We start from the raw sequence: 13,275 nt of genomic DNA, 5'->3' as shown, positions 1-13,275 counted from the left end.
TGGGTGCAAAGGAGTGAAATGGGTTCAAGCTGTGGCAGCTGGTCAAAATCCTGCGGGGAAAATGAAACTTCAGATCAATTTATGACTATCATCACTATGTGCGAGGTCATTTCGGAGGCCTCTTGATACACACACGCGTATTCACACACACAGATGTCAAACGTACCCATCCTCACCTACCAAGTGATTGACTGCACCGGTGGAGCAAACATATTCACAGCTGACCCAACCAATCTCGTGTCCTTTACTATAAAAACTGGCTGAACAGTAGCCTGCAGCAAAAGTCTTAACATTTTGCACTTTTCTATTCAAAGGAAGCACAGATACTGAACTGTACAGTCACCTATTCATCCTCTAAAACTCTCATAGCAAATATAATAGATATTTGTCACAGTGGAACCATTGTATCTGCTCCTTAGTCCAAGCCAATGACTTGATTGGACATTGATTTCCAGTAATAATGACCACCAGCTAGGATAGCCTACCAAACCATAATTAGCCCGCATGAGGGGAGAGGTTTTATGAGTTGCCACAATCAGATAATTTAGTGTTTTTGTGAAAATTAGTCCATAATTTATATGACTGTTGTCATTTTTTTTGCCAATTTCTCACTGTTTTGCACATACAGAAACAAAGTGTACTGGAAAAGAAAAAAAGTTAGACACCCAATCCCATTCCCATTGTGCCCACTACATTTCCGCACAGCTCAAGGTGAGATCTTTACATGCCTTTTTTTAATCAATTAACAGTCCAAAACTGAAAGATACTCAATTTACTATTGTAAAAACTAAAATAATCAGCATATGTTCACTTAGAGGCTAGAACAAATCAATTTTTGATTAAAAAAAAAGATTAAAATTGTAGCAGATTTTCTGTGGATCAACAAATTTCTTAGCTTTAAATTTTGAATTGATACATTCACATTTCCTGCTAATAACACATAAACCCACAAACTCAATCAGACTATTCCTGCATTATTCACTCCTTTACCACATCACCATCACATTTTCTGAGTGCATTTATCAACATGGTCAGTGTGCCTGGTGATTAAAGCAAATTTCTGACTTGCTAATGCCGGTGAGTCCTGGTGAGCAGAATATCTGATTGTGAGGCAGACTGGAGTGCTCTGCAGCCAGCCCACCACAGCAAACGACCCTGGCTGTAAATCACTGCTGAAACACCCACAAAACAGCAGAGTGAAACCATGCCACAGACGTCCAGAAATGGTGTAGGAGGAGGAGGATAGGAGTTTAATCTTCAGAATATGAAGCAAAGACCTGACTCCAATCCGTAGCCCTTTCCTCTCTCCTTAAACCCAGCTGTCAAAGCCCCTGGCTTAACACAAGCCTCCAAAAACCCATCGACAGCAAACCCTATGACACTTTCTATTTCCTCAATTTTTCGTGTCTCCTTTTTTAATTTCTTCTTCCCTTTCACTCCATTTATCTTGCTTTCCTTTTTGTGTGTATGTGTGTGTGTGTGTGTTTTCTTAATTTAGAGTCATATGAAAAATTGTGACCCTACCCAAATCATGGCCTGAGGCGGCGTATGTAACAAGCACACCTCGGCGTCAGGCATGTCTTATCCATGTGGTGCTGCGATATTGAGTGTGTTAATAACGTGCCTGATATATTCTTTCAACGCTGTCGCTGAATTTTAAATGCAGCCCTCAATCAAACCGAGTGGAAATATCATACCTGCCACTCAAGCGGGGCATTGTGGGAGATATCAGCTCATGTGGGCGTGCGGGAGGCCATGTGGCACCGTCCAGAAGGAGGCTAAATATGAAGGGGGGAGAACATGCAGTGCATTTGAATACCACTGACCTTATATACATGCTTTTCATTGTAGGTTGAATTACCTGAATCGCATATGAACCAGTGCACCTGGCTGGGGTTGCCATGGATACCGGGCCCCACAGTCTGTCTCTCTCTCTCTCTCTCTATCACACACACACACATACACACACACACAAGCGAGGTTCTCAAATCTGAAGACGTGAGTTTCAGAGATACCCAGTAAAATATTTTGCCGCTGAGGTGCAGTATCAAGCTGCAGCTGCGAGGCAGGAATGTTATCTAACACACAGAGATTGTGCTGACCCAGACCTCTTGCTAATCTAGGCTGCAGGCAACAGCGTGTATTGGACGATCTCAATCAATCCGTCAAGGTGTCAGCTCCTCCCTCCCTCTCTATCTTTTCCTCCTGCATGGATTTTTTTTTTGCCTCCTCCCATCCCCCTGCTTCTTCAATCTGACCATCCTCTCTTTCTTTAATCCTTAAAGGTTAGGCACAGCTTTTTTTCAATTCACAGGTGCATTGAAAGAGTTATTGGTTGCTGTAATTATTCATCCTCCCACAAAATCTACAGTCTGTTTGGCCAGAGCTAATATGAAGCATCAGCAGTCTGAATTAGACAAATCGAGTGGGTATCTTTCAAAGGTCTTTTTTAGTGTGAATTTCCCTCTTTGTGTTTCCACAGACAGTGTTTCCTTACACAGCATCAATAAATCTAAATGCAAGTGCCAGGACAAAGATTCATTTTAATGGGGATGCACAGATCTGATACTCTAGACTGGTATCAGCATGATTTGGATCATGCAGTCATCATACGTCTTTTAGTATTTTTTCTTTTTATCTTATGGATCACCTCCCCAGGGTCAAATTTTCCACTAAAACAAGTTGCCCCCAACACTTTTTTGCAGTGGCAACACTGCTGCATCCTGGCCTTAGTGTCGCCTAAGACAAATGCGATTGGTTCAAAGAAATTACGTTATTTCCCTGAGGGAGTCATCCCAAAGGGATTAATAAAGTCTGTCTAAGTCTAAGTCTAAGAAATACAAACAAGCCACAGTGTTTTTAGCGCCTATAGCAGAATGGTAATGTGTGCAGCCGGACCATTCTCCAGTGCTGACACAGCGCTGGTGAGATAGGTCTGGCTGTGTGAGACTACAGACAGTGACATGTCTGTGACACCTATAAAAGCGAGTCCCTTTGCTTTCATGCTGCGAGATGTACAGATTTTAAATTTGGAAAAAAAGAGCCGTCATCCCACAAGACACATCGGTTAATATTCATCATTCATTCCTCCTCTTTCTTTGTGTTGCTGCTGTGCTTTCTCTCCAACAAATATCAAATAAAACAAATACAAATACTGTGTAATTCAGAAAACCCTTACTGATAGTACAAACATGGCAGCGAAGGTTGCCAATTTCAGTTTTTCATTTTAAGCGCCTACTCTCAGCTCAATTTTTTTGTGCCACTGCTGCATCTGTAATTTTCCTCTTTGATTGCCAAGAGTTTGAAGCTGGTCTCTGGTGTTCCTTTATCGGCCTGTGTTTGGCTTCACGCGGCTAAAACAAGCTCTTTCCACACTGCGCTGTGTTTATCAGAGCGATTTGATTTCCAGCTTCCGTCTTCATCCTGTGAATGAACCAGAAGTGCAGAGTGATACTAGAATTCGTCCTTTAATTAGAGTTCTGTGGTGAGAGGTGCTCAAAACATGGAGGTGAAACATGTAGTCCAAGCCATGCACAAATATGATGGAGCAAGTTCTACCCCAGTGAGTGCAGCATTTTTTTTTGATGCTATGTAATCTAAAAAGAAGCAAATCATGTTAAAATGCCTGTAGAAATCATTCTGAAGTGATATCTTTGGTATGTAAAAAGCTTTTGATCTTTTTGTGTGTGTTTTCTTTCCTAAACAAAAATCGACATTGAGCAGGAGGCCAAGACAGCAGTATAAAATCAAGAACACACACACATACCCACACACAATGGGCTATGTGCTTGAGCGCATGTGTGTGAGTGTGTGTGCTTGTGTAGACTTGCCGCAGTGCTCCTTCCCGTCATAACATGTCATTCTGGACACTATTACTCCCAACAGAGGCAGACACTGCAGCTCAGTGACACAGAGCGTAAGGTCATCTGTCAAACAGAGGAGTGTGTGTTTGTGTGTGTCTATGCTGGATGAGAACGTGTGTATGCCTGTATATCATAAATATATGGAACTTGAATGTATTTCTAATTGAATGTGTGAGTGTGTGTGTTGGGATAGAGGGACATATACAGACCCTGGGAAGCTGTCAATCACACAGGCAGAACACTGTTACCTTACAAACCCTGCTCTCATCCCTCACCTCCTCTTGCTGCTGAGTTCAAAGGTTGCCATGGCTACTGGCATCCCAGTGGGAACACAACACGCTCTGCCCTGGGGCCATCGGAGCACGTGCGTTCGGCGGGCGGGGAGGATATGTTGACCTTTGACCATAGGAGAGCAGGAGTGTGTGTGCAGGGGGGTGGGGGTACAGGGCTGTGCTGGGTTGTAAATTCAGCTGATCCTCACTGAGAAGAGGCACAGGGGCTGTGGGCGGAGTGGCCTTATAGCTCCTGAGCCCAGCGACTCGTGCCGGCTGGCTCCTGGATTTCAGAGGGCCCTGGGCGAGAGAGATAGCCGCCCTCTAATCCGCAGAGTCGCTCTCACCTTGCCTCCTCCGTGTTTCTCAGATAGTGCATCTTTTGTGTCAGATCTTTGCAGCTGTCATCGCCGCGGCTTGTAAGGATGATGCTGGCTTTGTGTGGGGGTGTGTGTGTGTGTGTGTGTGTAAATGTGACACACAGGCAGAGACGAATACACATAACAACTAGTAGATGTGAGAGATGCCTTTATAAACCACACCCCAAAAAAGAGAGTAAGGCACCCATGGGGTAAAATGTTGCAAATAGTGTGTAAATCTGAAATATTTATTCTAAACGAGGAGCGTCAGGGTATTTGAAAAAATATTCCCAGTTTTATTCTACAAATGTCTCATTTTACGGAATTTCTCCATTTAATTCCATTGAATAGCTTTTCTGGAGCTTTCATCTGCTTTTAGACTATTTTTGATTAGTTTGAAAAATCCAGAGGAAGCTCATGAGTAGACCCACAGTTTAGATTCATTTTGCGAAATTAATATTTTCAAATCAAAAATGAAACTTTCATGCTCAACATAATTACTGATTTCTTGAAATTTATCTTGGGGGGCACTGGAGCAAGTACAATGCTGCTCATTTTCATTCTGCATGGCTTATAATGTCAGAGTGAGCTTGACATAAATATCTATCTGAGCAGGTTATACTGTTTAATATTGGGTGTTCAAATCAGGTTTTCTTCAAAGTGAACCACTCAAGTCACATTATGCCACTTCTATCCAGCGCAGCTTTGCCTCTTATCTGACAGAATCCCAGTTTTTTTCGTATCTTACATTCACCAAAATCCATAATCTCAGGACTTGATTTTATACAATATTACATTTTCTACAGTGTGTTCATAACATAACATGAGAGAAAATGTTTCACTTTTTGCTCTCAACTGTGGAAAATTTGACTTTCTAATCAAAAGCCTGCATTTTTAATGCTTAAAACTTGACACAAAACTTACTTAGCTGTCTCTCCGCAGACAGTAGATGCAGAAATATTGCAGATTTGTGAGTATGTGTGTGTCCGTGCATGTGTGCACGTGTGTGTTTCTATGCCTGTGTATCCATAGGGGAATAAGAGGGGACAGTCAGGAGAAGGGTTATTTACTGCACGGCCCAGGCGACCTGTCCGTCCTCACGTCCAGCCCCAGCAGATTAAGATGCAGCCGCTGGCGGCTGCCAGAGCAGGCTGAGATTGATGGGGAACACGGGGGCCACAGAGGCCCTGCAGAATTCTGAGCAGAGCCTGTGGGTACCAACCAGCCATGCTGCTTACAGACAGCAGCTCCTCTCTCCTTCCCTCTCCCTCTCTTGTCATCCTTTTTTCTATCTTTTTTCTGACTTTTCTTTATCGCTCTGTTGCTCTTCCTGGCATTTTTTTCTCTCTGTCACTCTGCTGCTTTCTGCATCCCTGTTTTTCTGTCTCTCTGTCACTCTATCGCCCCACTGTGCCCCCCAACCAGTCTCACAGCCCCCCTCTGAAGACGCTGTCTCAGCAGCTTTAGCAGATTTGGATGTCATGAAACTGCAGGTGTGTCAGCATCATGTGTGTGTGTGCGTGAGGGCAAAAGTGAGGGGGAATATGCTCTCAATAAATAATTTTCTGGTTAAGATGGGTAGCGGGGAAGTTAACGTGAGATGGATGCCTGTGTGTGTGTGTATGTGTTTAACATGGATCAATCACAGTTTCTAAGCTGTCTGCACATCTGAAGAATTTTAGCTGAAGGAAAAAAATAGCAGTTATCTCAGTATGTCAACATCTGCATGTGTGTTTGTACTTGCCAGTTTCTCCACAATAATTCTGATGTTGTTGTGATGGAAGAGGGAAAAGATGAGGATGGAAGATGGATGCTGGTATGTGTATAAATGTGTGTGTGTGTGTGTGTGTGTGTGTGTGGGCACGGGTGTGTGTGTGTGTGTGTACGCTGAACAAACTGCACTGGCAGGGTTTTTGTTGGAGTCCCCAGGGCAGAAGACGCATGAGTCAGCGGCCAGTTGGATTTATAGCCAATTGATTAAATTAGCATTTGTTCTGCTACTGGGGCAGCAGCCTGTCAGTATAAACATGCACTGAAACACACACTCCCACGCGGGCAAACAAACACGCACCTGTGCACCAACTGCAGTTAAGGAACGCAGAGGGAGAGAAGCAAGACAATGAGGAAAGAGGAGAAAAAAATCCACCAAGAAGCAGCACACAATTAGCAATGATGTCAATAAGTCAACATGATTAACATCAGGATCACTGGGATGTAAATACTGGAGGAAACACATGCTTCACTCCCACAAGCCTCCTTTCTAAGCAGCTCCTTCGTGTGATACAGCGAGTGAGCAAGGGGGTCGCACACACCGGGCTTGCTGACAAGCCTTTTTTATGACATTCATCAAAGCCATCTGCCATTTTCCGCTCAATTAATTTGTTATGGGAAGTGGGATCAATTAAGTGCGCACCGTAATGGCTTTATATCCTTGTTTCCCTTTTATAGCCCAATATTTTCTGTGCTCCACTCTGGCATGAAAAGGCGAAATCGATATCCCCAGCTATTTTCCCCTCCTGTGGACTAATTTGTTTTTGCCACTCTCTTCCTGGCATGATAAACTGGCTGTAATGAGGGGTTAGGGCGAGGGGACAGGCTAAACATAAACCCACACTCGAGCCAACAAGCAAACTGGGCATGCTCTCTCCAGCGCTGTTTCCGAATCCAAGAAACCACAGACTCTAATCTGCCAAGATCCCATTTGGATGTCAGGAGTGACGTTGTTTCCCCACACTTAACTAAAGACCTAGCAGTATCAAGAGGGATTGACCTTCGGCATGCTATCATCCAACACGCCGGTCACCTGGAGAGACAGTGAGTGGCTTAGGCGAGGGTGGAGGCGGTGATGATAAGGACAGTGGGCGGCTCACTCTGGACAGTTAGTTTGACAGTGACGGGCGGAGCGGCGTCGGCTCGTGGCAACATTAGTACAAGTGTCACGAGCCGCCGGTGTACTCGCCTCGCTCACCTCGACCCCTGCGATGTATTGATCCCTTCCCCATTAAGCCTGCTGATGGGCTTGATGATATGATGAAGAAGTGGGGGGTGGGTGATGTGGGTGGTGTTTAAGTGTGTGCATGTGCATGACTTCAGAGCAGGTTGAGGGACCCATCATTACTCCTGGAGCAGGCCTGATGACATTGCCATATTGATTTTGACATCATCTGGTTGGGATGCGCCTTAGAGGCCGGGTCTTAAACCAAGGAGACCAAAGTGTCACCTTGTTTGTGTCAGCAGGCTTAAAGGGCCACCGAGGTCCCAGCTGCACATCCATTGCTGAGGCTCTGCCTTATTTAAGGTATGATCTCAAAAGCTCTTGCTTTAAAGGTTGGTTATCCCAAACATTTTTATTTTTGAAAAATCCCTGTTGCTCTGCAGAATCACACTGTCAACACTTTTCATAGGAACTATTTTTTTGGGGACGGGGGGAGATTCTGCAACCTCATGGTGACAACAAGACTCCAACTGCTGTGCCAGCTGCTGCATGTCCAGATATAGATGCAGCTCAGAAAATACAGCTTGTCTTTTTGCACTTCTGTTTGTGTTCAGATTAAATTTACAAAATACACCATGTTAAATAATAAGATATTTAGGTGTTGGAAAATGTTTGTTACAGCCTCTAAAAATGTGATTTCAAATATTAAGGGATAACTGGTATTTTTGAACCTGGGACTTATTTCTCCATGATCTTGGGTGTAAATGATTGATAAAGACAAACATCTTTGGTATTGGTGCAGTACTGAGCAGGAAGGATGTACCTGACAAGCAACAGCCACTCATAGTTCACATTAGACTTCTCAAATCTCCTCCAGAGCCACAGTCAACATTATACAAATGTTTCCACAGGCTCAGTATTTCTCCCAATGAATAATGAGCTGACCTTGATGTTGAAAATTGTTGGAATATCCCTTTAATACCTATGAAAAGTGTAGTTCTGCTAATGTTTGTGCTGCTGCAGGTTTGCCTTCCAACCCAGAGGTCACAGTCCCCCATTGTTTTCAAAACTGCATTAATGCAGTTGTTGCTGCACTGGCAAACGTAATTCATCACTTGATGGATGATGACCCTTTTAATTTTACCAAACATGGCTTTGTGGCTCCGTGAAGTCACAATCATTTCATTTGTATTGAAAGTAGCTCCATTCTACCGGAACTGAAAGTGAAGAAATCGATGCACGTCTCCACCTAAGTTTGCCTGCCACTCTGCCTCAAGTTTTTGTTTTGACACTTAATCGCAGCCAGAAGAAGTATGTAACAGTGCACCGTAATAAAAAAAATGAAAACTGTGCCCATTAATGGATTTTTTGAAAACAATGGGTGGCTGTGAGCTGTGGGAGGTAAGACAAACCTGCAGAGGAACACACAGAGGCTCCAGGCAAGCAAAATTATTGGTGGGCTTTGTATAACTACAGTATAGCTAGGGTAGGCAAGAAAAATAAATTACACTGCTATTATCTTTAAATATCAATAAATCATTACTGCATTGATTCATTGACACATTAGCATAATTACTGTGAACAAATGAGACCAATTAACGGCATCTACATTGCATTTGTATTGTGGACTACTGGGTCACAGTCTGCTGGACTGTTTTACAGCACAAAAAAGAAAGAATTACATCCATTTACAGTGTCCACTGTTCCAACTGCATGGGTTCAATATACAAATAATCACAGTGAAGTGACTGTTTGTGAGTTTTCTCCACAGCCAGTGGTTTCACCAGCTGCTTTCTGTCTCTGGAAAGAAGGTTGATGATAGCAGTAAGAGTGCGCCAAAAAAATAAAGATGCAAAACAATGAGCTGGAAGATGCTAATATTCTCTGGGAACTGTAGAGTCTGGTGATATGTTTTTTTGGAGGTGTATCAGTGCAAACAGCCCTTTTTATGTAAAGTTATTAATTATAGCAGCATTAAAAATTTACAATGTTACGTTAGCTCTTTGGTGTATGAGGTCAGGCTCAAAGAGGGCCAGGCAACAGAGATGAAGGGTCAGCCTCCTGGACACAAGTTTCATTCATAATCAGGCGACCAGCGCTGGCTCCAAACAGTGGGCGTGAGGGGGAGCGAGACTTGGCTGCCAGTCAAGACCAGCTACAGATTAAAACTCCATCGATCCGGCTGTAATTTATTTATCAATTCAACTAAAAATTAAACACTGACCTCGTTCTTTGAAAATCCCCCCTTTAATCTTGCAGTGACTCGAATACCAAGCAAGCGGTCAAATGTGAGGCCTTTTATTTCAAAAAGTTAAAGAAGTCCTGGTGAAGCAGCATCTTTCTCTTTCTTCCTCTCGCTTTAGAGTTCAGAAGCAACACTATTAAAAGCTCTATACTTCAACTCCTGCTTTGCTGCATCTCCCAAACCCTTAGGACTTCTACTTCTGACAATAAACAACTCATACGTTTCTCTCTGCTGTGCCAAAACTTCAGTTCCTCTCTCCACCATCCATATTCCTGTCACTCTTCCTGCTCTTCTGATCTTTTCTTCCCTCCCTGGCTATCACTGGGTGCTGTCTTTCTTTCCCACTCTTATTTTACTCACAAATGCCAAAACATACCTACATACAGTAACTTTCTTATCACCCCATCAAAGCCTCGTCTCTTCTCTACGCCAGCCCTCCATCTCTGCCCTTCTTTGTCCCTCCTGCTGGTTACAGATGTGCCGAGTTTCCCTTGAAACACAAATCCTGCTGACTGTAAAAAACAAACACTCATCACATCATTATCAAGGCTTCCTCCTTCCCTCTCCTTCCTCTCCTCTCACTTCCCTCCATCTTTCCTCCCCCTGTTCTGCCTCTCTTCTTGGTCAGAATAATAAGGTTACCTCGCTCGCGCTCATGTCAAACAGCCTCTCCTCCCTCGTCCCCTCACCTCACGCCCGCTCTCTGTCGCCCTCCTCACCCCTTCCTGAACCCTCCCCATGACCGGCCCTGTAATCCAATTAAAAGCACATTAGGGCCAAATGAATAGCGGTAGATTTAATTAGCTGCTGACGAAGGTTGGCTGAATGGATGGCTGGCTGGCAGTTGGGTGGGTGGAAGGGGCGCAGGGGCTCGTGGGGCAGGGGGGCGAGCGATGCTTGCCTTTAACCCACTGATGTCAGAGGGGTGAGGAGCGTCAGCTGTCGAGTTGGTGCAGGTTTTGCATGTGCTGTGAAATGAAGTAATTTACTGTTTCAGCCTCCAGGGTTATAGTAAAACTGATCACAAAGGAATAGTCCAACAAAAATCAACATGTAGATTTGGTTGGCCTGAGAGGTGAGTCTGAGAGTTTGTAAATCTATATCCTCAATAAGCTTCAAACACTCTCAACATCAGAGTTAGTTTGCAGGGATTTAGAGCGCACAAACTGCCACTGGACAGTCAGTTCATCTTGTGTTTATTTGTGTCATGTGACAGTAAATTGAATATCTTGAGGTTTTGGAATATTTGGACAAAAAGAAACAATTTGAGGACATCACATTGGGAATTTGTGATGGACATTTTCCACTCTTTTCTGACATTGTTTGGCAGTAATCTGAAGAGAAATGATTAATCAAAATCACTGTTAGTTTCATCCCAACAAACAACCAATATAACCAGCCGGTCTGTACAAACACTCAGCATACATTCTGCAGGTGTGGATTATACCTGTTCCTGTGACAGCTCAAAACTTTCTCTTCTGTCTGTACAGTGATGAAGTGGAATCATTTCATTTCACAAAAAACAAAACATTTCAACTTGCACAGATGTGTCTTTGCCTCACTTTGAATTGTCTAGAGGTAAAAATGTCTGTTTGCATCCACATCCACATTATCTGCAGTCAGACTGTAAAATCTGCTTTGTGTTCATCCTCAATGTATTGTTACAGCTCTGCTAAAAGTAGGATATTTAACTGTTACTCTAATTACTAGAACAAACAGTATATGTGGAGCAGTGACTATGACTGTTGTGCATTCAAAATGACCAGAGCTGCTGTCTTCTGTAAGGAAGAGAAGCTGCAGACTCTTCAGAGCCACACTTCAAGCCAACAATGGATGAGAATTTAATGCTGAAAAAATAAACAGAGTATTCCTTTATGTCAAAATGCTGCTGCCGAGGAATTAAAAATGTCTCATTGGATGCTGCAAAACTTTTAGGATGCTTCTCATTGTGCTACCACACAACACACAGCACATCTCATTTCAGCTTTTTAGCCCTCTCTCCTCTCATCCTCCCCTCTCTCCAGAAACTGGATGCAACCTTTCCTGCTGCAGCCTCCCAATGTGCACAGTCAGCAGAGTAGTCAGCGTAACCCACTGTGGCATTTGCATCATGCCCCTCTGTGAGTGTGTGTGTGTGTGTTCAACTCCTAATGAAGAGAGACAGTCTCTGCTGGGGTCCCTTTTTTCAAGCCACCAGGGGTCTCTGGTACAGTAGGTGGACAGTTGGTGTATGTGTCGGTGCACGCTTGAATGCCTGTTTGTGTATTTGTTTGTGTGTTTATTTGTGTGCATGTGTGACAGTTTTTATGTTTGCATGCATGCAAGCCTGCTTTCGAGCATGCCTTCAAGTGTGTGTGCATCCGTGTACATACATGAATGTGTGTGTGTGTGTGTGAAATGAGATCCAGGTCCCGGCCTCTCCATTTCTCTCTGCAGGTAATAAAAATATAGAGTGCCCTCCAGATCCCTTTATAGAGAGAGAGTTGAGACCGCAGCGAAATCTAGGACAGGCTCCATTGATTTGGAGGCTACAGTATTACTAGCCATCACAGCCAAGGCAATATGAGAGGCCTTTTTTAAATCACACAGCCACCCCGAGCCCAGAGGGACAGAGAGAAGGCACAGAAAGAGAGGGAGGAGGGGGGAGAAGAGGGATAATTGGGAAAACTATCCTTATTTTGTTTCCTCACCCTGCCATCCTTGCCTCGTTGCGTTGATTTTTATATTTCACATTTCTACTCCCATTTCTTCTTAAGCAACGTCTCCTCGTTTTGCAACACTGACGATTACATCTCCACATCTTTAAGACAACACAGAGGATGTAACGTGAGCGCTGCGTCGCTCTCCGCGCCGCAGTCCCTTGGTATTGTGATCATGTTTTCTTTTTGTTATTTGGATTGAAATTTACATTTTTATTTAGTGAATCGAGTCAGCCTGCTGGGGTGTGTTATATCACTCCCGGGTCCATTAAACCTGTTAAAAGCCCATTGTATGATTTCCCAAATGTCAATCACATGGAAAGAAAAAGAAGGCGTTCTGCTCTCAGTTTGGTTTTCATCCAATAGCAGTGATTGGTACCATTTCAAGACCTGGGGTTTTCACACTTCAAAGGTGTAGACAAATGAAAAAAATGTTTTCATAGTGTCTACTTCTCCTGGATTGGGCTCTTCCAGATCTCAGGAGAGCGGTGGAGTGTTCTGGGTCGGGCTGGGAACCGACCCCCTCTGTCTGGCTAAATAAGATAAGACCCTGTCATTGTATCCCTCCACTCCACAGCCCTGACCACATCAAATATTCATGGGCCACAGCAGACTCTTAAGTAAACTGGCCAATTTGTTGCGGAAGACGTGCATTAAGATTGGCTGGGGCGATACGTGACTGGCCCCCCTCTGGGCTGGGGTGGGGGTGGAGGGACGGGTCAGACAGGGGCAGGCGGCTGCCATTTTGGCTCTCCTGTCTCTATTGTTGCCACCCGTCAGAGCGGTGAGGGACGGGGGAGCAGGGGTGCGTGGTGGCCTGTCTGACGGTAATGGGCTGGGTGTGAATGGTCGGAAAGAGAGGGAGGGTGGGGCGGGAAGGCAGGAACGGATGGACGATAACA

Source organism: Lates calcarifer, linkage group LG7_2, assembly GCF_001640805.2.
Source record: "Lates calcarifer isolate ASB-BC8 linkage group LG7_2, TLL_Latcal_v3, whole genome shotgun sequence".
NCBI lineage: Eukaryota > Metazoa > Chordata > Actinopteri > Centropomidae > Lates > Lates calcarifer.
The sequence above is the reverse complement of the archived record's forward strand: the minus strand, read 5'-3'. Positions refer to the sequence as shown.